The 22648-nt window shown below is 46.8% G+C and overlaps 1 long non-coding RNA gene across 1 annotated transcript in view; it reads left to right on the plus strand.

Annotated features, from left to right (window-relative positions):
* Positions 1-10216, plus strand: part of LOC149459105 (uncharacterized) — a 115773-nt gene extending 105557 nt beyond the window's left edge. Inside the window, exon 4 of the long non-coding RNA XR_016313345.1 lies at positions 9970-10216. This is a non-coding gene — a long non-coding RNA (uncharacterized LOC149459105). The remainder of the gene's footprint in view (positions 1-9969) is intronic.
* The last annotated feature ends 12432 nt before the right edge of the window (positions 10217-22648 follow it).

The raw sequence follows: 22648 nt of genomic DNA on the forward strand, positions 1-22648 counted from the left end.
GTGCTGCCCAAAAATTGGTGACATCCTGTAAGGATGTTATTCCATCTGCACAGCTTGGTGTCATCTGCAAAGACTGAAACATTATTTTTAATCCCAGACCCTATATCGTTTATAAATTAATTAAAAAGTTGGGGTCCCAATGCTGAACCCTGGGGTACACCACTAACAACTCTAGTCCGAATCATTCAGAGTATGAATCATTAACCACTACTCTCTGAATACTATCTTTTAGCCAGTTTTCTCTCCATTTGCATACGGATTTTTCCAAGCCTGTAGACTTTACTTTACACATTAGCCGTGTGTGGGGAATTGTGTCAAACGCTTTTGCAAAATCCAAGTATACCACGTTCACCGCCACCCCTCTGTCCAAGTATACCACATCCACAACCACCCTCTGTTCAAGGTTTTGTTCACCTCCTCATAAAAAGAAATCAGATTTGTTTGACAACTTCTGTCTTTCATGAATCCATGCTGTCTGTTGCTTAAAATATTTTTTTACAGCAAGAACTCATCTATGTGGTCTTTTATTAAACTCTCCAGTATCTTCCCAACTATAGCTCTAAAAATTGGATTTAAATTTGTGCTATGGTCTAAAAAGAAATAAAGTGGAAAAAAAACACAAAAGCAGCCACCACAATATTGCAGGTTACAATACAAGGAATATATATATATATATATATATATATATATATATATATATATAAAAGAAAGTGCTGCACTAAAAACAAAATTCAGCAATGTGATAAACATAAAAGTCCAATCCAAAAGGCTTCAATCAAGCGAGAAAAAAGAAAAGGTCCCTCTGACAAGAATCCACAGCAGTCATATAGATTTCCCAGAAACCACCAAAAGGAAAAAGGAGGAAATCCTTCACCAACACCGATCATACTGCCTCTTACCTGCTAATAATACCCCCAATTAGGGATAGGTCAAAAAACACTGTGTGATCCCCAGGAGCAAGTCATAAGCTTGTGAGCTCTTTAAATCCGGATCTCAAAATGAAAATGACTCTGGGATGAACCTATGATAAATATTATCCTCATAGAGGACAATCCAATTCAGAGATAAAAAGGAGTCCTCATAGTGTAGTAATTAAAGAACATTTTAATGCCTCAATCGCAATAAAACACGTTCATCAAGCATCATCAAAAAACAGCATGTCACCATATCCACTGGTGGTTTGTTTCCAACTGACAAGATGGCCACCACGTTCTGGTGTGCGATTACGTCATACGCTCCAACTCCTCCCTATGTGTTTCGTCATAACAGCATATCCTGTCCCAAACAGCCCTCCCCATGCAACCAAAACTGATTGTCAATTAGAAAAATAAACCTAAAAAATCTATGAATATTTACATAAACACTAATGGATCCATTCCATAAATAGATCCATAAAGACAAAAAACATTGCACCAATAGCCATTGTGCCATCTTGTGGTCAATAAAGATATATCAATTAACATAACATTCCATAATAAACTATGAGAATTAAAAAGTCATATAATAAATTATATAATGAATAAACATCTCATAACAACATAAATGGATATATAAACACATATAAAAAAGAAGGAACTTATTAAATATATATTTGATCAACTATTGTTAATAAAAGCATTTATATTCCATTCACTAAGCCTGTGTGGTATATAGGATTTCAAGGTATAAATCCACCAGGTTTCCAGTTTTGAAATTTCTCGTTTGATCTAACTACCCCTCCAGTTCTTAGAAAATTATTGTTATTATACAGTATTTATATAGCGCCAGAAGCTTTGCTCAGCGCTGTACATTATAGTGGGGAACAGAACATGAGACAATACAGTAACAATACAATACACGAGGGGTTCGATGGACCTGCAATGTAGCAATACCCATGAACAGGGTTCCCTCAGAATTCCTACCATGATGCAGGGCATAGTGTTTGGAAATGCTACAGTTGGGAAAACCTTTTTTAATATTGGCAATATGTTCTTTTAACCTGGTCTGTAGTGTTCTTATAGTGCATCCAACGTATTGGAACCCGTATGGACATTGAATCAAATAAAGCACATTCTCAGTGGTACAGGTAATCTTAAACAATTTATTTGTAACCATAGATTGAAAAACCTCCATTTTCCTATTTTTACATATATTAAATGTACACACAGAAGGTTTCTTAGGAGAAGCTATAACATTAGGGGCAACAAATAATCTCAGTGGCGCTCCTTTAAGACTTTGCCATGGGACATAATTATGTTTGGTTTGATGGTGTGTGTATTACTTGCAGAATAGAGGGGTGACCATGGGAGCCAAATTTGCTCCCAGTATGGCGTTGCACATATATATATATATATATATATATATATATATATATCTTCCCAACTATAAATGTTAAACTAACAGGTCTATAATTACTTAAAGATTTTGACCCCTTTTTAAATATAGGCACCACATTGGCCTTACGCCAATCCAGTGGTACTATGCCAGTCATTAAAGAGTCTCTAAAAATTAGAAACAATGTCTTTGAAATGACAATTCTGTAAGGTCCCGTGGGTGTATGCCACCCGGTCCAGGTGCTTTATTCACCTTTATTCTGTCTAAATATTTCTGGATCATATCAGCTGTGAGCCAATGTGGACCATCTGGAGCTGTGTCATTACCATGCCCATTATGGACAAGAGCTCCCCATGCCCCTTTGTATACACAGAGCTGAAGAAGGTATATAATAAATTTGCCTTCTCTTTGTCCCCAGTTACCCACTCTAGATTATTTTTTTAAGGACCTACATACTCAGACCTGACCTTTTTACTATTAGTATATTTGAAGACTTTTTGGGGGTTTTCCTGCTATCTTTTGCAATATGTCATTCGTTTTCAATTTTTGCAGCCTTTATTTCCTTTTTACATAATTTGTCATATACTTTGTAATGTTTAAACGATGATAGCGTTCCTTAATTTTTATATTACATTAAAAGTTCTTTTCTTATTATCTGTAGCTCTTTTAACTTTGGCCGCAAGCCATATAGGTTTGATTTTTAGGCTTTTAAACTTGTTGCCCATGGGAATATAATTTTCAGTGTTCACATACATACTTTTTTAAGAACTCCCATTTCTGTGTTGTGTTCATCGATGCCAATATTCCCTCCCAGTCTAAGTCTTGGAGAGCAGCTCTCAGCCTTGGAAAATTAGCTCTCTTAAAGTCGAGTGTTTTATTTTTCCCGTATATGCTTGATGCTAACAATAAATGAAATCATGTTATGATCACTGCTACCCAAATGGTTTTTTTATGGATATTTGTAATAAGCTCTGTATGGTTTGAGATTACCAGGTCCAACAGAGCATCATTCCTAGTTGGGGCCTCTATGAACTGTACCATAAAATTGTCCTGCAGTAGGTTTATACATTTGTGCCCTTTAACTGTTCCTGCACTACCATTACTTCATACATATATGTATGTTAGTTGTTTGTACCCGTACTAGGGCCCAGAAAAAAATGGTGGCCATTTTGAAATTTTTTAACCTGCCTAAAACATATAGACTGTCAGAAATGGACTGGCCAGCAATGGTGGGACTCACCTGCCTTATGGGCTGCAGTACCAGGGCTGGCCAGCGGGTGCTCCCAGCAATCAGAGACTCAACCTTGCAGCCAGCCAAACACCTGAAACTGCTTATACTGGTGTATTTAAGGGATGGCCAGACCTGCAGACTCTGCCTTGGTGTGTGTTTTTCCTGGGCCCTGTATCCTGTTCCTGCATCCTGTTCCTGTTCCTGACCCTGCCTGATCTGGACCTCTGCTGACTTCTCCTGCTCTGACCCCGGCTCGTTCCTGACCATCCCTCTGCCTGACCCTCTGTACCACGCTGCCCGCTACCTGCTGAACCTGGCTTGTGACCCTGACCATTCTCCGCTTGCTCCCCCTGTACCTACCTGCCCGATTGATATTGACCCGGCCTGCCTGACAACGCTTGCATTGTATGTACTGTTATCTGTGGGTGGTTTGGTTTGGTTTGTTTGCACTGTGTTATGTTTTAGTATTGCACTGCGTTTATGTTTGTATTGTTAGTGTTAATAAATTATATTGTTTATAACATATCTGAAGTCTGCGTTTCCCTGCGTCAGTCACACACCTCTGGTCATACCCGGGAGCCCTGACATTACACCAAGGCCAATCCTGACCAGAAGTGGCTGCACAGGGAAGCCATCTTGGCTTGTTGCTGGGAAGGATGGATCTTGATGAGGTTGTGTATTTATATCTGCTAGTGTTTGATGACAGAGAGTATGCTTATCAAACTCTGAAGGAGTATCCCAGGGATCAACTGCTAGAATGTATACGGCTCGCTCATGTTCTAGTAGATCAGGGCACAGAATTCTCTGAGGTGCAGCCATTGATTCAGGTTTGTGCGGAGTTGGTTTCATCTGGTACCCCTAATGCAGGGATGAATTTTTGCCGCCATTTAGTGCCGACCAGGTAGAGTCCCTGGTATGGTTATTAGAGGATGATGTGGATTACTTTCTGGAGCGTTATTCTGCATGTTCACCACAGGTACTAAGGGATTGTATAAACGCAGTGCAGTCTTTGACCAGACAGGCTTTGTGTAAACTGAGCTTTGTTCAACCCCTACTGCAGACATGGACAGATTTGTTGCACCCAGCCTCAGTCAGCCTACAAAAACCCAGTCCTGCTTCTAATCTATTTCCTCAAAGCTCTATTCCTGCATTCCCTACAGCTCCTCCTGCCCTGCTAACTACCGCATGTCAGTACCCTTTTCCCACTCGCTGCACCTATCCTGCCTTTAACCCTGTAAAGAAGTCCTCTGTAGCAACTGTTCCCTCCCCTGTTCCATCCTCCAGCTCTTCTCTGTCTCCAGCTGCTCCATTCGTTTGCAGACCTGCCTTTACTTGCAGTGCTCCAGTAGTTAAAACCAGAAAAAAGCGAAAATTCTTTCCAACCAATACCATCCTGCCAGTATCCAAACTGGTGAGCCTGCCGTCTGAGAACCGGCCTTCCGTGGTTCAGCCTGGTGCCTCGGCACCCGCACTTCAGCCTGAGGTCTGTACCCAGCCTGATGCCTGTACCCAGCCTGAAGCCTGTACTCAGCCTGATGCCTGTACTCAGCCTGATGCCTCTACTCAGCCTGATGCCTCTACTCAGCCTGATGCCTGTACCCAGCCTGATGCCTCTACTCAGCCTGATGCCTGTACCCAGCCTAATGCCTCTACTCAGCCTGATGCCTGTACCCAGCCTGATGCCTCTACTCAGCCTGATGCCTCTACTCAGCCTGATGCCTCTACTCAGCCTGAAGCCTCTACTCAGCCTGAAGCCTCTACTCAGCCTGATGCCTCTACTCAGCCTGATGCCTCTACTCAGCCTGATGCCTCTACTCAGCCTGATGCCTCTACTCAGCCTGATGCCTCTACTCAGCCTGAAGCCTCTACTCAGCCTGATGCCTCTACTCAGCCTGATGCCTCCACTCAGCCTGATGCCTCTACCCAGCATGATGAACTGATCCAGCCTGATGATCCTATTAGGCCAGTTGACTCAATGCCCGCTGTTGATCCAGACGATCCAGTACCTGATCCGGTGCCTGCTGTCGTGCCAATTGACTCAGAGCCCGCTGTCGTGCCTGGTGACTCGGTGTCCACTGCCTTGCCAGATGACCCGGTGCCCGCTGGCGAGCCAAATGACCTGATGCCTGGTGACCCAGTGCCCGCTGTCATACCTGGTGACCCGATGCCCGCTGTCGAGCCAGACAATCCGGTACCTGATGACGCAGTGCCCGCTGTCGAGCCAATTGACCTGATGCCTGGTGACCCGATGCCCGCTGTCCAGCCAGACGATCCGATGTCTGACCCAGTGCCCACGGTCATGCCAGTTGACTCGGAGCCCACTGCCTTGCCAGATGACGCGGTGCCCGCTGTCGAGCCAAATGACCTGATGCCTGGTGACCCGATGCCCGCTGTCCAGCCAGACGATCCAATGTCTGACCCAGTGCCCGCGGTCATGCCAGTTGACTCGGAGCCCACTGCCTTGCCAGATGACGCGGTGCCCGCTGTCGAGCCAAATGACCTGATGCCTGGTGACCCGATGCCCGCTGTCCAGCCAGACGATCCATTGTCTGACCCAGTGCCAGCGGTCATGCCAGTTGACTCGGAGCCCACTGTCGTGCCTGGTGACTCGGTGCCTGTCGCTCCACCTGGGGGTCCAGCGCCCGCCGCTCCGCCTGGGGGCCCGAGACCTGTCGCTCCGCCTGGGGGTCCGGCGCCCCCGCCGCTCCGCCTGGGGGCCCGAGACCTGTCGCTCCGCCTGGGGTCCGGCGCCCGCCGCTCCGCCTGGGGGCCCGGGACCTGTCGCTCCGCCTGGGGGCCCAGTGCCTGTCGCCCCGCCTGGGGGCCCGGTGCCTGCCGCTCCGCCTGGGGGCCCGGTGCCTGCCGCTCCGCCTGGGGGCCCGCTGCCTGCCGCTCCACCTGGGGGCCCGCTGCCTGCTGCTTCGCCTGGTGATCCGATGTGCCTCTGCCCGGAGTCCAGCCCGATGTGCCTCTGCCCGGAGTCCAGCCTGTCTCGGTGCCTGTCGCTCCACCTGGGGGTCCAGCGCCCGCCGCTCCGCCTGGGGGCCCGAGACCTGTCGCTCCGCCTGGGGGTCCGGCGCCCGCCGCTCCGCCTGGGGGCCCGAGACCTGTCGCTCCGCCTGAGGGTCCGGCGCCCGCCGCTCCGCCTGGGGGCCCGGGACCTGTCGCTCCGCCTGGGGGTCCGGCGCCCGCCGCTTCGCCTGGGGGCCCGAGACCTGTCGCTCCGCCTGGGGGTCCGGCGCCCGCCGCTCCGCCTTGGGGCCCGAGACCTGTCGCTCCGCCTGGGGGTCCGGCGCCGCCGCTCCGCCTGGGGGCCCGAGACCTGTCGCTCCGCCTGGGGGCCCGAGACCTGTCGCTCCGCCTGGGGGTCCAGCGCCCGCCGCTCCGCCTGGGGGCCCGAGACCTGTCGCTCCGCCTGGGGGTCCAGCGCCGCCGCTCCGCCTGGGGGCCCGAGACCTGCCGCTCCGCCTGGGGGCCCGAGACCTGTCGCTCCGCCTGGGGGTCCGGCGCCCGCCGCTCCGCCTGGGGGCCCGAGACCTGTCGCTCCGCCTGGGGGTCCGGCGCCCGCCGCTCCTCCTGGGGACCCGAGACCTGTCGCTCCGCCTGGGGGTCCGGCGCCCGCCGCTCCGCCTGGGGGCCCGATGCCTGTCGCCCCTCCTGGGGGCCCGATGCCCGTCGCCCCGCCTGGGGGCCCAATGCCTTTCGCCCCGCCTGGGGGCCCGATGCCTGTCGCCCCGCCTGGGGGCCCGATGCCTGTCGCCCCTCCTGGGGGCCCGGCGCCCACCGCTCCGCCTGGGGACCCGGCGCCCCACCTGGGGGCCCGATGCCCGTCGCCCCGCCTGGGGGCCCGGTGCCCGTCGCCCCGCCTGGGGGCCCGGTGCCTGTCGCCCCGCCTGGGGGCCCGGTGCCTGCCTCTCCGCCTGGGGGCCCGGTGCCTGCCGCTCCGCCTGGGGGCCCGGTGCCTGCCGCTCCGCCTGGGGGCCCGCTGCCTGCCGCTCCACCTGGGGGCCCGCTGCCTGCTGCTTCGCCTGGTGATCCGATGTGCCTCTGCCCGGAGTCCAGCCCGATGTGCCTCTGCCCGGAGTCCAGCCCGATGTGCCTCTGCCCAGAGTCCAGCCCGATGTGCCTCTGCCCGGAGTCCAGCCCGATGTGCCTCTGCCCGGAGTCCAGCCCGATGTGCCTCTGCCCGGAGTCCAGCCCGATGTGCCTCTGCCCGATGTGCCGCTGCCCGGTGTGCCGCCAGTCTTTGATATCCCGCCAGTTACCAGACCCGGGCGGTGGAACATTTTGCCCAGCTAGGACTGTTTGGAGCATCCTGAGGCCGCTCCTTGAGGGGGGGGTACTGTCAGGAATGGACTGGCCAGCAATGGTGGGACTCACCTGCCTTATGGGCTGCAGTACCAGGGCTGGCCAGCGGGTGCTCCCAGCAATCAGAGACTCAACCTCGCAGCCAGCCAAACACCTGAAACTGCTTATACTGGTGTATTTAAGGGATGGCCAGACCTGCAGACTCTGCCTTGGTGTGTGTTTTTCCTGGGCCCTGTATCCTGTTCCTGCATCCTGCATCCTGTTCCTGTTCCTGACCCTGCCTGATCTGGACCTCTGCTGACTTCTCCTGCTCTGACCCCGGCTCGTTCCTGACCATCCCTCTGCCTGACCCTCTGTACCACGCTGCCCGCTACCTGCTGAACCTGGCTTGTGACCCCGACCATTCTCCGCTTGCTCCCCCTGTACCTACCTGCCCGATTGATATTGACCCGGCCTGCCTGACGACGCTTGCATTGTATGTATTGTTATCTGTGGTTGGATTGGTTTGGTTTGTTTGCACTGTGTTATGTTTTAGTATTGCACTGCGTTTATGTTTGTATTGTTAGTGTTAATAAATTATATTGTTTATAACATATCTGAAGTCTGCGTTTCCCTGCGTCAGTCACACACCTCTGGTCATACCCGGGAGCCCTGACATAGACCCTGATACTAATTTAAAAAATGTTTTGGTTTTTTTTAAATGTACCCAAAATATACTGGCCATGACCCTAACCTTAACCCTAACACTAACTTTGACAAAACCTGATTTAGTTTTTTTTTTTTCTTTATTCTTTTTTTCTTTTTAATTTTTATTTAATTTTTCACATGTCATGAGGCTGCATATGTGTAAAAAAACCCCACTTACCCAGAGCCTGGAATGGCATGTCTCAGGCGTCCGGTGATAGGATTTGTGCCTCCCTGTCTGACCATCCCTACGCTCAGCAGTTACACCTTTGACCATCTCTACTCTCAGCAATCACACCTCTGACCATACCTATGCTCAACATGCCACCTCTGACCATCTCTACACTCAGTTATCACATCTATGATCATTCCTACACTCAGCATGACACCTCTGAGCATCCCTACAGAGCTGTCTTGCTGAGTGTAGGGATGGTTGGAGGTGGTATGCAGAGCGTAGGGATGGTCGGAGGTGCCATGCAACATCTGACTATCCCCACACTGAGTACAATGCTGTGTGTCGATGTGGCAGGTGGAGTAGATGAGAAGTAATAGGACACAGTTTGATGCGTGTTGCCATTGATATGTCCTGTATGGTGGTCCAGGTCCTGAGGCTGTCCGATGTGTGTTTGTTCTGCAGCAGAGTATATGCAGATAGAGGGATACAAATGGAGAGAAGGAGAGCGAGTGCTGAGGTGAGGACTGAGGGAAGGGCGGCTTGGCAGCGTGTCCAAGAAGGAGGAGGATAATAAGAAAAGTGTGGGAGTGGCCTAGACTGAACAGAGCCGCTGAGCAGAGTGAATGCGCTGAGGGAACCACCTAACTAGTGATAGGCCACCGAAGAGGGGACTGCTAGCACCGGATAGCAGCATGGATGAGTGGAGAGCCCGCTAATTCTGGTGTAGCATGAAGATCTGTTCATGCTTCACTGGTGTCCACTCCACAAAAAAAAAAAAACAACAAAAAAACAAACATACTTGCCCACAGCAGGGCTAAATGTAAAAAAAGAAACACCTGCTTGATCCCCGGACCTGCGTGTCCCGGGCGACAGGCGATATGAATTGCACATCCCTGAGGAGTCTGGTTTAGTAACATCTTTGCCTGGCATTGGAATTACAATTATAGAAGTGTCATACAAAGAAGCAAGAAGTTTGACAGTGTCAAATGCATTGTGTAAGGTGTCTCGTAATGTTGGGAGGAGTATGCCATATTATTTCTTGTAGAGCTCATCTGATGTAAACAATCCATCTTGTCGTTCCATCTAAATAGTACTTGTGCATAAAGGCTGTTTTAAGCTGTTTGCTGACTCCTTTACAGCTCTCAACCAATCCCGAGAGAGCAGCTGCGAATACTCATTGTAAAAACCTGCATAATTTACTTTTACTGTAGCTTCATTCATTCTTTCCTTATTGGTTAGAATTTGTTTTTTTTTTCAGATGTCTGACCTCTGGTACTGTCTGATGAGTGGCATCATGTGGCTGTACCTTTTTTCCTGGTTCAGTCCTTCTCTGCTATTACATAATGAACAGTGGCTACACACAGGTACCAGTTTTCTTCCAGACACGTCTAAGTGTTCAGTAAAGAGTGTTTTTCTTCATATAAAGGTTTGTTTATTTTGTGTTGATTCACCTGTTTGAATGCAAATAGGGATTATCTGATGTTGTTAAACTCTTATGCAACATAAGCAAGTAAATACATAACTCTCTGTATCATTAATAAGTGACACTAAATAAAATAAAGCTTCTGCTTTAAAAATAAAGCCCCAGGACTAAATCACATTGTAAAATGTGGAGGGTAAGAGGCCTGTCACACGATGTATACGACATTGTCACTTTCATGCACAGCCTTTTCACACATAATGACATTTACTGCAATGTGTGGATACAGAAAATGGTCAGCAGAATTCAGTTCTCTTCATAAAAACGATCTCTGCACGGTTTACATTCTCACTGCCATCCTTTCTATACAGATCCCTTTACATATATCTTCCTAAATTCGAACTGAAATCAAACAGCTACATGTAAAAAAATATAAACATTGAGCGCAAAGAGGTATATGAGCAGCTAGCACAATGTAGCAAACCCTCTACTTCCACTATATAAATACAGTTGGGTCCATATACAGTATATTTGGACACAGGCACAATTTTAGATTTTTTCAGGTATTTACCAAAACATATTCAAGCTATAGTTATATAATGAAAATGGGCTGAAAGTGCACACTCTTAGGTTTAATTTGAGGGTATGGACATCCAAATTGGAGGAAGGGTTTAGGAAATACAGCTCTTAAGAGTAGCCATCCCCTCTTTTTCAAGGGACCAAAATTAATTGGACAATTGAATATAATCATAAGCAAAATGTTTATTTTTAATATTTTGTTGAGAATCCTTTACTGGCAATGGCTGCCTGAAGTATGAAACCCATGGACATTACCAAAGACTGGGTTTCCTCCTTTCTGATGCTTTGCCAGGCTCTAGCTGCAGCTGTCTTCATCTGTTCTTTGTTTATGGGTCTTTCTGTGTTTAGTTTTGCCTCCAGCAAGTGAAATGCATGCTCAATTGGGTTGAGATAAGGTGATTGACTCAGCCATTTTTTTCCTTCAAAAGCTCCTGGGTTGCTTTTGCAGTGTGTTTTGGATCATTGTCCATTGGTACTGTGGAACACTGTCCAATCAACTTTGTTGCATTTGGCTGAATCTGGGCTGACAGTATATCTCTAAACACTGCAGAATTCATCTGGCTGCTTCTGTCTTCTGTCACATCATCAATAAACACCAATGACCCAGTGCCACTGGAAGCCATGCATGCCCATGCCATCACACTGCCTCCACCATGTTTTACAGATGATGTTGTATGCTTTGGATCATGAGGTGTTCCAAGCCTTCTCCAAGCCTGGTACAGATTAATCTTCATTTCATCTGTCCAAAGAATGCTTTTCCAGAACTGGTCTGGCTTTTTTAGATGTTTTTTGTCAAAGTCTAATCTGGCTTTTCTATTCTTCAGGCTTATGAATAGTATGCACCTTGTGGTGAACCCTCTGTATTTGATCTCGTGAAGTCTTCTATTGATTGTAGACTATGATAATGATATGCCCACCTCCTGGAGAACGTCCTTCACTTGTCTGGATGTTGTGAATGGGTTTTTCTTTATCATAGAGAGGATCCTGTGATCATCCACCACTGTTGTCTTCCATGGATGTCCATGCCTTTTTATGTTGCTGAGCTCACCATTGTGTTCTTCTTTCCTCAGAATGTACCAAACTGTTGGTTTGGCCACTCCTAATGTTGCTGCTCTCTCTCTGATGGATTTTTTTTTCTATTTGAATCCTTACAATGGCCTGTTTCACTTGCATGGACAGCTCCTTTGAACGCATGATGTAGGTTCACAGAAATAGATTCCAAATGCAAATACCACACTTAGAATCAACTCTTTTACTTGCTTAATTGATGAAGAAATAACGAAGGCGTAGCTCACGCCTGGCCATGAAACAGCTTTTGATTCAATTGTCTAATTACTTTTGGTCCCTTGAAAAAGGGGGGATGTCTATTCTTAAGAGCTGTAATTCCTTAACCCTTCCTCCAATTTGGATGTACATACCCTCAAATTAAACCGGAGAGTGTACCCAAATCCATTATATAACTATAGCTTGAATATGTTTTGGAAAATAGCTGAAAAAAACTAAAATTGTGCCTGTGTCCAAATATATATGGACCTAACTGTACATAAATAAAGGTGGATCGCTTATAAATAAACAAAAACAAAACAATATATGTAAATATTCACTTTCATAAAGTCCAGTATTGCAGTGTCCAACAATATTCTGTGTATCAATGATGACCAACAATAGAAATGTCCAACATACTGTGTGAACCAGTAGTGATCAACAATAAAAAATGACTTCTGTGAAAATACACCACCACTCTGCACTCACCAGAAGCAAGAAGCAAAAAGGCCTAATATGGAAAGCGCTCCTAAGGATGTATCTATCCACTGCAGGAGAAAAAGGGAAATGACCCGATGACCTCCACTGTAGTGTGCATTACTACAAACGGACCTCCCCTTCGCCAGTCAGTGATCCATCCAAGGTAAGACACCTCCTGGGGAAAGAGCTTACAGCCAAATTCTCTGCCTTCCAAAAGTACACAACTGCATGCAAAATCTTCAACCTTCTACAGCCATAACCGGAGACCAAGCACTTCCACAACCAAGCATCACTCTGACTTCCCTTCCATCTCCTTCTATAGCAGCTACATACACAGATGAGATACAGATATTAGATCCATTTTTGCTTGCCATATTGTATATCAAAAAAATGCAGTGCAAAAATTATTTATCAACTTTACCTAACCATTTGATTGCCATATAATCATTTAAAATGTGTGAATACACAAATATTCTCCAAATTATAATCAATGTGCACAAAACAAGTCCACTATGCAATACTCATGCAAATGTATGTACAGTATATAGTTATCCATTTCAATGTTCATAACAAAAGTGAATGAATCCTCAAACCATGTCTGTGAAATTCTTGGTAAGATTCACCACAATGTACTGCCATCACCAGTCACACAATCTGCTTACCTTTTAGATATTGACCTATTATCTCAATGGGTCACTATGGGGTTTATTTACTAAAGCTGGAGGGTGCAAAATCAGGCTCATTTCTGCATAGAACCCAATCAGCTTCTAACCTCAGCTTGTTCAGTTAAGCTGTGACAATAAAACCTGGAAGCTGATTGGTTTTCATGCAGAAGTGAGCTGGATTTTGCACTCTCCAGCTTTAGTAAACATACCCCTATGCGTCGTGGGCTTTCTGCACCTTCAGGTTCCACCAGATGTAGCAACACCTTGCCTTATTCTTCTTACAATGCCGTGTTCCACATATAGGTACAATTTCTCCTTTCAGCTTAATATGGCTAAAAAAAAAAATAAAACTTTCATTGTTCAGTATATTATATGAATATGGTTTTTATTTAATAAATTGAAAGTGACTGAGAATTACATAGCTCTGCCCCCAGCACAGCCCTAACTGGCAGGGCAGAAGACAATTTTTCTCTGCTGCAGTTCAGTAATACTCAGTAATACTCAGAGGTCTTGATGCTCCCCCAGCTTGTGAATGGATAGTGAAAGGAGAGACAACAGACTGATGAGTTCATCATCTGTTACTCTGCTCTCATCCCCTATCAGAATGCTACATGCACTGCAACATACTGAAGCTAAATGGCACCTGTGACGGTCGCGGCGTCAGACCCCCAGCTCTTCTCACCAACTCATGACCGAAGGACTAGCCAATCTAAAACCGCACTGTCACGTGCGTAACAATGCCATGCTCAGCTGTACCCTGCACAAAGATTTTCCAGTTAATGGTTCACAATCTATGTACCTGCAGCCTGAGAACGATTGTTACTGGGTCAGGTTAATTACACAATTAACCCTTCACACTGCCACCACCGCCTTTTTGTAGCGAAAAGGAGGAAACTCTCCAATATTAGCAATAACACTATGATGTTTGAATAATCATCTGTATACACACTGTCACCGCAGGCAGAGGTATATAGAGGTTTAAAAACACACAGTAGCGCTCTTCAGAGACAGGGATTCTTAGTTTGCATTAAAGAGCTTTAGAAACAGTTCAACACTTTTCAGATAATAGGATTTATTACTAAAAATGTCAAAATGGTGCAATAAAAGTATTTACAGAAAAAGATGTAGCGTATATATCTATCTCTATATATATATATATGAAAATACAGCGAGCAGTAACACAATGGGAGATAACAGAAAGAAAGTTAGAGAGGTAGAATACTAGCCGTCAGCCTTGGTTTAAGCAGCTTCAAGGGTCAGAACACTACTCCAAACCTGACAACCTCTTTTCTAGGAACTCAGCAGGGTGTCTCCTTACAGCAGAGAACCAATCGCCTCATTTGGGGAGGAGTGTTTTAGGCAGGGAACTCAGGCTATGGCCAAATCACTCCCAGTCTATATCATGGTCAATAACCTTTCCTAGGTGCATGTAGCAGCCTAGCCACTAGTAGATTAATATGCAGAATGATATCCTGAACATCCAGGCATCAAACAAGCCATATTTCACTATTTCAGCTAGAACTATATGGCTTTCTGCTCTCCTGTAGACTTCAACTAGGGGTGTAAGATATCAGGCGACTCGCATTAAACTGAGCTATCTGAATATATGCTTTGCTTGATTGTAATTATTTCCTATCTCCAGATATGAAATTATATGGAAAAGTGGGTTTTAAATGTGATGTCTGTTTTACGGCTATCCCGGAATGCATTTGAAGTCCAGTGAAGGACTGGTTTATGGCTTTACGATTAGCTTCAGAGCAAGAGTCTCACAGACATACTGGGCCCAGGCTAATTGGGGTTTATAACCATGAAGCTACCCCGTTGGGCCTAATGCCTGTGATCTCAGCATACATACAGACCACATTCCTGAGGGAGGGGGATTGGAGGGAGAGAATGATACTTCAGAGCAAGAGTTTCACAGACATACTGAGCCAAGCTAATTGGGGTTTATAATCATGAAGCTATCCCACTGGGCCTGATGCCTGTGATCTCAGCATACATACAGACCATATTCTTGAGGGAGGGGGATTGGAGGGAGAGAATGATACAAGATGGAGGACCCTTAGCAAGATGGATGATCGCATCCATCTCTGTGTGCACAATTGCTACAGCACCTTGTGCTGCTTCCACCTCCATCAGTCTAAGCTGACGGGTCAAGTCAATCACAAACTTTTTATACTTCTAGAGACCCTAGATCCAGCAGTATTTTGCATCTCTGTAGCACTACCCTCTTAGGGATTGCTGATGAATTTGGGTCCCGCTATAGTTCTTCACAGCCAGTCAGTTAGCATTTTCCACACAGCTTTCATCCACATACAGAAATCAGGCCTTGAATGTTGGTTTTGTTGTTTTATTGAGGGGATTAAACTTGGATAGGGTTAAGGGGTGTATAGGATTCCCAAGGGAACTGAACTCTGAGGACAGCTTCCTGAAATATTCACAGCTTCTTCTCTCTGACACACAGTCTTTGTTGGAGTGCTAGCCAGCAGCTCCACTTGTACTACCCCAGACTCTAGATCAGGGGTTTCCAAACTGGCCTGCGGGCCGGATGTGGCCCTTTGCTTGCTTTTATCCAGCCCTTGAGGTACTTTTCCTTCCACTGATATGAAGCACTATTCCTTCCATTGATACTATTCTTCCCACTGACACCAACGATGGGGCACTATTCTTCCCACTGACACCAACGATAGTGCTCTATTCTTCCCACTGACACCAATGATGGGGCACTATTCCCCCCACTAACACCAATGATGGGGTGCTATTCCTCCCACTGACCCCAACAGCAGGGCACTGTTCCTCCCACTGACCCCAATGACGTGGCACTGTGCCTCTCACTGACCCCAATGACATGGCACTGTTCCTCCCACTGGGGCACTGTTCCTCCCACTGACACCAGTGATGGGGCACTGTTCCTCCCACTGACACCAGCGATGGGGCACTGTTCCTCCCACTGATACCAGAAATGGGGAACTAATTACCCCACTGGCACCAACGACATAGCACTGTTCCTCCCACTGACCTCAATGACAGGGCACTGTTCCTCCCACTGATCCCAACGAAGGGGCACTGTTCCTCCCACTGACACCAGCGACGAAGCACTGTACCTCCCACTGACACCAGTGATGGGGCACTGTTCCTCCCACTGACACCAGCGATGGGGCACTGTTCCTCCCACGGACCCCAATGATGTGGCACTTTTCCTCCCACTGACCCCAACGACAGGGCACTGTTCCTCCCACTGACCCCAACGACAGGGCACTGTTCTTCCCACTGACCCCAATGATGTGGCACTGTTCCTCCCAGTGAACTCAACGACGGGGCACTGTTCCTCCCACTGGGGCACTCTTCCTCCCACTGACACCAGTGATGGGGCATTGTTTCTCCCACTGACACCAGTGACAGGGCACTGTTCCTCCCAGTGACACCAGCGACGGGGCACTGTTCCTCCCACTGATACCAGAGATAGGGAACTAATTACCCCACTGGCACCGATGTGGCACTGTTAATTCCACTGACCCCAACGACGGGGCACTGTTCCTCCCACTGATCCCAAGGACGGGGCACTGTTCCTCCCACTGATACCAGAAATCGGGAACTAATTATCCCACTGGCACCAACAATGGGGTACTGTTCCTCCCACTGACCACCAAGCCTAGGGTATTGTTTATTCCCACTGATGCCAGGGCATTTTCTACTCCCACGGGCCACAATCTGGCCCCCCTAAGGTTGGAAGGGCAATAAACTGGCGCTTTGTTTCAAAAGTTTGGAGACCCCTGCAATCTGAAAGTTTTCTTCCAGAGCAGAGGATCTGGTTCCTGTTCCCTTAAATAAGGCGCACAGTCACTAGCAGAGGGCTAATCTGGTTTCCCAGCAGAGTTCTCCTTGCCCTATACACCCAGGGGGTGCAGGTGTACTCACTCAGATCCTCTCCTGTACAGTTTATGGAATGGCTGCTGCTACCAGGCCTATCATCTGGGCCGCTCCTTCTATGCCACACAGGTGGTCCTTTCTCAGGGGACCAGCGAGTCCTGAGGTTTCCTCCTTTCCAGCTCCAGACTCGCAGGCAGTCCCCATCCCAGCAGGCCTTCTTCCTCTAGCCGCACATCTTCCTGACTCACACTCCTCTCCCACCACCACATTTCAATTCCTGCAACTGAGCAGGCTCTAACACTTTCTAAGGAAGTCCAGCCCCTTGCCAAGCCTCCTGTTGGGGATTGGCTGAGGTCCCTCAACAGCACAGCCAACCACTCCTCAGATACACCCACTGCCTCCAAAGCCCTCCTCCAAAAGCCTCAGAGCAGAGGGAAATTCCTGAGGGGTTGGTCTGCAGAGTTTCTCATCCCTGATCAGGATTTGACCCCTCTGACTATCTCACCTGAGCTGCTAAACATCTCCTCTCTAGGCATTAGGGTATAGCTCCCCCTAGCTAAACTAGGAGGGTGCGACATCTCTTTAACAAACTGCAATACCATAACCAGGGTTTCACTCTCTTATAGTCAGATTCCTTTCTATTATGCTTATTTGAGAATCCTGGAGCAGTTGGGTAGAACTTGGAAGGTCTCAACACTGGTATTCACAAGAAAGAGAAGCCAGTTTGTGGTTAAATCTGTCAACATCCACACAAAATACCAGTGTAATATTATCTGTGTAATAGTATCTATCTATCTATCTATCTATCTATCTATCTATCTATCATCATGCCTATTTTGCTGTTTGTGTCACCTTTCCGTAAAGTTTAACTTCAAGTAAACATCCAAATACACAGATGTAATTTAATGTGTACAGTATATGGAAGTTGGTTTGCCTGCCAAAGGATTTACATTTCTGTCTATTGAATTTTGAGATCTACTTAACCCTGCCAGACAGCACAGCTAGAATGATGACATCACTTTCTATGGTACAATTAGGAAAGGTAGCAGTGTCTTTCTATCCTAAGGCTGACCATACACTATACAATTTTCTGTCCAATTTCTGCCCAATTTCCTTTAGATTTATCTTAAACTATGTAGTACAAGGGCCTGCCTAATTGGATACAAATGTAAGTGTTGTTCAGGTTTGACCTCATATTATATGGTTTTTGGTATGTCTAAAGCAATTTTCCAAAGAAAATTTTATAAGGTATGGCCAGCCTAAGTATTTGAATGGAGACAGAAGGAGCACCAGCAGACTAATTAAGTAATCTCCCTGGTCAGTTTGCTGTCTCCTTCCTTTAGCCTGTTCATTGCCATCACAAGAAGTCCACCTCAAAGCTGACAACAGATAATTCAGAAGTGTGTACAGCTGAAATGAACATCCAACAAGCCAGACTTGCTACAACTAAGCTATGAAAGACAGGGACAGGGATCACACTGAAACTGTAGATCCAATTTACTGTTCAGTACACATTAAAAATGAATTCTGGGCATATATTAACTAATCTAAAAACTCCTCCCATCCCCCTTCTAACACCTTTACTAACTACCGTGTGGAAGAAGGTCTGTATACTTTCCTATTTTCAGGCAGCTCCAGTCCGGTCACATGATCTCCCCTGTATCAGCCAGCGCTGCCTACAGGGGAGAGGAGAAAGCACTCCAACAGCAGCTGGGATGTATGAGTGGTGATGTCACCCATAGGCTTACTATGGGACATCCGTTGTCAGTGCTCCCTCTTCTTCCCTGAAGCCACCGCTGGATGACACAGTAGAGCTGATCACATGACTGGACCAAACCAGAGTGGCCTAAGAATATATAGACATATACATCTTTCTTTTACAGGGTAGTTAGTATAGGTGTTGGAAGGGGAGTGGGAGCAGTGTGAAGGCAATTCACACCAGTTCGTTGATCTGCATTTTAGCGCAGTGGTAAAACGCAATGGAAGGACATTTGATAAACAATCATTTCCAATGTGTCCTATTCACATCATAATGCTGCGTTGACCTGCGTTGCGCTAAAATGCAACATGCATTTTAGCGCAGCGCAACAGATGTAAGCAAATGTCAATGCAATGCACAGGATATCCTGTTAAAATGCAGTATTAACTCTAAAATGCATGTCAACAGATGCAACTAAAATGGATTAAAATGTACATCCATTTTCCATATATTTTAGTGCAAGTCAGTGTGAATTGGCCCTGAAGATTACTTTGTATAAACCAGGAATTCCATTTTAACAGTAAAAATTAACATGTATTGTGTGTGTATGTAATAATATAATAGTTAAAGTGGAACTTTAGTCAGAAAATTAAAGTGATTGTAAAGGCTCCAGATTTTTTAACCTTCATGCATTCTATGCATGAAGGTAAAAAACCTTTTGTGTGCAGCATCTCCCCCAGCCCCCTCAATACTTACCCGAGCCTCATTGCGATCCAGCTATGTGAACAACAGCCTCGGCTGTCCCGCGTCTCTGCCTCCTCATTGGCTGGGACAGCAAGTGGGAGCCATTGGCTCCCACTTGCTGTCAATCACAGCCAATCAGCCAATGAGGAGGAGGGGGCCCAGCCACGTCTCCTTGTGTGAATGGACACACGGAGCAGCGGCTGCCCCCATATCAAGCTGCTTGCTGTGGGGGCACCCGAAAGACAGGAGGGAGGGGCCAGGAGAGCCTGTGGGGACCCGAGAAGAGGAAGATCCAGGCTGCTCTGTGCAAAACCCCTGCACACAGTAGGTAAGTATAGCATGTTTGTAATTTCCCACGCAAAAAAGGAACCTGCTAGATCACTTCAGGCTGGCCCCTTTTGCAGGTATAGCTATGTAAAACATTAAACATAAGTGGCTATACTGTGTAAAATCCAGTAATACACTGTCTCACCCTGCTCTGCACATGTTCCACTGTTCTCTATGTTTTGGCACTGTGCCGAAAATCTAGAGGCCGATCTTCTGACAGCCTAAAGATTTAATGCTGCTCAGTGCTCTGGGCTTCAGCAAAATGGCAACCTCCGGCAAGAATAAGCAGAAGCAATGCTGGAGGCAATTTACAGCACACATTGATTTTGGTAGTAGAATTATTAATATAGAATGCATGTTCCTTGCTAAAGACCATTATTTTTTATCAAGTTTTTATGAGTGAAGTTCCACTTTAATGAGTTTAACTTACCATTAGCAGTAAAATTTTGAGTGCAAGGATAGGAAATAAGTTATATGTTTACGACATGTTAGTGTTAAAGAGGACCTTTAATCCCCACTATTTCTATCCTTGCCCCTCATTGCCTGTGTTGCCATCTTTAAATGTCTTGTGCACATGTGCCAAGCACATCTGCTAGATCTTTGGGACTCGGCAGAGACCTGGTTTCTTGCCCATGCGAATGCAACATTGGTATCTGGCACCTTGATACCTGTCACTCCTGCTCGCATGCATGGGAAAACACTGCATGTGCACAGATTTTCTGCAGGTCTCTACTGGTTCCTGAAGCCCTGTACATATCTGCAACCATCAGTAAATCTGCCTCCTGGTATGTGTGATGTGAAGATGCCAGGAAGCAGTAGGGGTGCTTTGTTATTCTTGCTAAGGCAAGCAAGAAAAGAAAGCAGCACTATAAAAATGCTGTAAATTAAGATTATTTGGTGTGACTGCCCTTTGCCTTCATATTTGAGTTGCTTAACCTTGTTTCCATGTCCTGTGCATGAAAACTTATAAACTGGGGTGCAGAATGGCACCAGGTGCTCTGGACTGATGAGTCAACATTTGAAATATTTAGCTGTAGCAAAAGGCAGTTTGTTCACGAAGGGCTGGAAAGAGGTACAATAATTTGTTTCTGCAGGCAACAGTGAAGCATGGTGGAGTTGGAGATTTGGTTGGGATCAATAGTGTCCTCAAAGCTGAGAAATACAGGGAGATATGAGTGATATCAAAAAGTTTGGAGACTAGCTCTGTTCACAAGAAAGTACTTTATCTATGTTTACACACTCTGACCTACAAAATAGTCACCTTGCACAGCAATACAGTGCTCCCAGAATTCCTGCCACTTCTGGAATGGGTCCTGGAAGTCTTCTTTTCGAAGCATGTGAAGCACCTTCTGCTATTTGCACTGGATCTCTTCAATGTTGTACAAATGGCTACCTTTGAGCTGGATCTTCATCTTCGGATAGAGGGCGAAGTCTGCAGAAGCCAAATCTGGAGAGTAGGTTGGGTTGTCCGGGCAGGAGCTGAGGAATGGACAGGCAGGCCTAAACAATGTAACGCACTGGCTGGCGACAACCACCACCCACAGACCGAAGTCCCCCAGGGCGCGGAGTCTAAGTCCCAGGCTGCCCTTCACCAGGGCCCCTGATGGTGGGGATGGACTTGACGCAGCCAGGAACCAGGTTGCGGCCCCCGAGACACCTCAGTTGCGGTAATGGCCGCCGCCAATGGCGTGTAGCTGGTGGAAAAGACAATAGAGTAGTCGGGCAGGCCAGGTCGACAACAACAGGACAAAACGGTACAGGACAGCAGACGAGAATCACGGGTCACGGGCCGAGTTCAGCAACGGAGGGTCAGATCAAAAGAGAACACAAAGAATGGTCAGGTCACAAGCCGAGTCAGATTGCAGGAGAGTCACGAGAGTCAGAACAGAGTTATAGCAACACAAAGACACAAGTGCAAAGGGCATGTGCGGACCACAGGCTTATATGTAATCAGCCACACCCCTCTGGGGGATGGACCTCAGAGACCAGAAGGCATAAAAGTATCCCACCATGCTCTGCAGAAATCCAACATGGATGCCAGCACATGGAGAAACATAACCTCTGGGAAAAGGTAGGACCTTGACATGGGTGCAGAAGTTAGATCATTGCAGCCTGGGGACGAACCTGGCAGCAACACGGCGCATGTTCAAATCACACGTGAGTATTGCCTGGACTGTTCCGTAGGACACAACGACAATGGCAGCAATGTTGTGGATTGTTCTCCGAAGATCATCATGCACAAGTTGCCTAATGGTTTTGGCAGTTCAACATTTTGGGGGGTTGAGTTCGTTAAATGTCTTCCTGATCTCTCGTCATCTTCCAGTGATGTTCTTCTCTTGAAGCGTGTGTGCCACTTAAAACACCTCGACTGACTCATTGCAGCATAGCCATAAACTTGCCGAATCATGTCAAATGTCTCTGGGGCAGATTTGCCCAGTTTCACGCAGAATTTCACGCTTGCTTTTTGCTCTAACTTTCTGGCCATGATGAAATAGCAGACATGGTAATGCACGTGCCATATCATCAGGGAGGAGTGTGATTGGCCCCAAATTTATTTTGCAGAAGGACCCCAAACATACAGCCAATGTCATTAAGAACTATTTTCAGTGTAAAGTAGAACAAGGAGACCTGGAAGTGATGGTTTGCCTCCCACAGAGCCCTGATCTCAACATCATGGAGTATTTCTGGGATTACATGAAGGGACAGAAAGATTTGAGGCAGCCTACATCCGCAGAAGATCTGTGATTAGTTCTCAAAAGACGTTTGGAACAACCTGCCTGCTGAGTTCCTTCAAAAACTGTGTGCAAGTATACCTTGGAGAATTGATGCTGTTTTGAAGGCAAAGGGCGGTATTGATTTAATTTGGATCTGTCTTCTGTTCATTTACTTT

The sequence above is a fragment of the Staurois parvus genome, unplaced genomic scaffold, assembly GCF_062004578.1.
Source record: "Staurois parvus isolate SC_StPar_1 unplaced genomic scaffold, SC_StPar_1.0 ptg000274l, whole genome shotgun sequence".
Classification (NCBI taxonomy): domain Eukaryota; kingdom Metazoa; phylum Chordata; class Amphibia; order Anura; family Ranidae; genus Staurois; species Staurois parvus.